This window comes from Giraffa tippelskirchi, chromosome 7 (assembly GCF_054371585.1).
Source record: "Giraffa tippelskirchi isolate mGirTip1 chromosome 7, T2T-mGirTip1v1.2.pri, whole genome shotgun sequence".
Classification (NCBI taxonomy): Eukaryota; Metazoa; Chordata; class Mammalia; order Artiodactyla; family Giraffidae; genus Giraffa; species Giraffa tippelskirchi.
This window is the reverse complement of record NC_137281.1, coordinates 146,396,456-146,399,146: the sequence shown is the minus strand read 5'-3', so window position 1 is coordinate 146,399,146 and position 2,691 is coordinate 146,396,456. Positions and strand designations below refer to the sequence as shown.

Below are 2,691 nucleotides of genomic sequence, written 5' to 3'. Positions count from 1 at the left end.
GGAGGACACAGAGAATGAATGAATGAATGAGATTTTTATTTATTTATTTATTTTTGTTCCAAACTTTAAACTTTCTATTTTGTATTGGGGTACAGCCAATTAACAATGTAGTGATTGTTTCAGAGGAACAGTGAAAGGACTTAGTCATACATATACATGTATCCGTTCTCCCCCAAACCTCCCTCCCATCCAAGCTAGCACAGAACACTGAGCAGAGTCCCATGTACTATACAATCAGTCCTTGTTGGTTATCCATATAGCAGTGTGTACATGACCTTCCCAAAGTCCCTGACTCTTCCTTCTCCTTGGAAGCCATGAGTTGGTTTTCTTTTTTTTTTTTTTTTTTTTACGTCAGACGGGTAATGTGCCGGTGTCGTAACAAGGTTTGCAGGGAGGCACATGTCATGCAACAGCGTGAACACCCAATCATCACGCTCATGAACTACAAAAGGATCCATGAGTTGGTTTTCTAAGTCTGTGAATCTCTTTGTTTTGTAAGTAAGTCCATTTGTATCATTTCTTTTTAGATTCCGTATATAAGGGATGTCATATGATATTTCTCTTTCTCTGTCTGACTTCCTTCACTCAGTATGACACTCTCTAGGTCCATCCATATTGCTGCAAATGGCATTATTTCCTTCTTTTTAATGACTAAGTAATATTCCGTTGCGTATATGTACTACATCTTCTTTATCCACTCTTCTGTCAATGGACATTTAAGTTGCTTCCATGTCTTGGCTATTGTAACAGTGCTGCAATGAACACTGGGGTGCATGCATCCTTTTGGATCATGTTTTTCTCCGGGTATAAGCCTAGGAGTGGGATTGCAGGGTCATATGGTAGCTCTACTTTTATTTTTGTAAGGAACCTCCATACTTCTCTCCATAGTGGCTGTACCAATTTACATTCCCACCAACAGCGTGGGAGGGTTCCCTTCTCTCTGCAACCTCTCCAGCATTTGTTGTTTGTAGATTTTTTGATGATAGCCATTCTGACCAGTGTGAGGTAATATTTCATTGTAGTTTTGATTTGCATTTCTCCAATAACTAGCAATGTTGAACATCTTTTCACGTGGCTACTGGCCATCTGTGTGTCTTCTTTAGAAAAAAATGTCTATTTAGATCTTCTGCCAATTTTTTGAATGGGTTGTTTGTTTTGATGCTGCTAAATGTCATAAGCTGTTTGTAAATTTTGGAGACTAATCCCTTATCAGTCACATCAGTTGCAAATATTTTCTCCCCATCTGTGGGTTGCTTTTTGTTTATTGTTTCCTTTGCTATGCAAAAGCTTTCGAGTTTAAGTAAGTCCCATTTGTTTATTTTTGCTTTTATTTCCACTATTCTGGGAGATGGATCGAAACAGATGTTGTGATTTATGTCACAGAGTGTTCTGCCTATGCTTTCCTCTAGAAGCTTCATTAGTGTCCGGTCTCATATTTAGGTCTTCAATCCATTTTGAGCTTATTTTTGGGTATAGTGTTAAAGAATGATCTAATTTCATTTTTTGTTTTTACATGTGGCTATCCAGTTTTCCCAGCACCGTGAGATTTTTAAAGTACCCCACAGTGGAAAGTACTATGCAGATCATTAACACAGAATGACGTGATAGCAAGTGATTAAATGGCTACTTAGAACAGGTGGTTGGGGAGCATCTCTCAAAGGAAATGACCTTTAAACTGAGTCCTGAATGACCAGAAGGAATCAGCCGCGTGGGCAGCTGAGAGGAGAGGAGTCCAGAGGTCCAGCCAAGAGCAGAAACAGCCATAGTGTCCTTGAGGAGGGTGCTAGAAGAATGGAGGGGAGAGGGGTGGGAGGTGTGGCTGGAGCAAGGAAGCTACATCCTGTTGGGCTTTATATGCCAAGGCAAAGAGTTGGGGTTTTGAAGATTTGTTGGGAACCTATCAGAAGCTTTTAAGCAGAATGATAAGATCTGTTTAGAAGAGCATTTTGGCTCTGATATGGAGACTAAACCATCAAGCAGTGGGGCTCCTGCAATCGTTTAGGAGAGAATGAAAGTGATTTAGGCCAGAGCCGGAGTAGTGACGACGGAGGGATGAAGGAAGACTGGGGAGATGCTTTGGAGCCCGAGTCTGCAGGTCTTGTGAAAGGCCTGGAGGCCGAGGCAAGGAAAAGAGTCAGGGACATTCCTGGAAGGAGAAAGGGCACTCCTATCAAATGAGGGAGGCAGCCTGGGCAGGGGAGGAGGTGATCAGGAAGTATCTGCGAGTGAACAGCAGTGTGTTCATGCGTAACACCAGGTGTGCTCACAGTTTCATTTTAGAGGCTTCGGCGGCAGCCTCAGTTTCCTCTTCCATCAAATGGGCATGGTGATAGCATCTTGAGGCTTTCTTTTGAAGGTTAAATGAGAAAGAGTGTAAAGGGCCAGCACCGTCTGGCACAGAGTCAAGGCACAATGAATGAGCGCTCTCATCCAGTGCCCCACCCCTGACACACCCTCAACCCACCAGCCACAGACTGTCTGCGGCTCTATCCTGGGGCATGCACGTACACCTCTGCCTCCTCTGGGAGGGTCCCAATTCCCAGGGAGAACCAATTCCCCTACCCGCTTCCTGAGGGATTCTTCTACTTTTGGTGCTTCCTGTAGGAAGGGCTGGGGCAAACAGCAGGGGAAACTGTGACCCCAGGGCTGAGATTTTCTCAGATGAGTGAGACCCAGAAGTCCTGGGGGGGC

General features: G+C 43.9%; 1 non-coding gene across 1 annotated transcript; it reads right to left on the bottom strand.

The window, feature by feature from the left end:
• Nucleotides 1–349: 349 nt before the first annotated feature.
• On the bottom strand, nt 350–454 carry LOC145516018 (small nucleolar RNA U13). The gene has a single exon (XR_014061201.1). It is a non-coding gene; the product is annotated as a small nucleolar RNA U13 (small nucleolar RNA).
• Nucleotides 455–2,691: the final 2,237 nt, after the last annotated feature.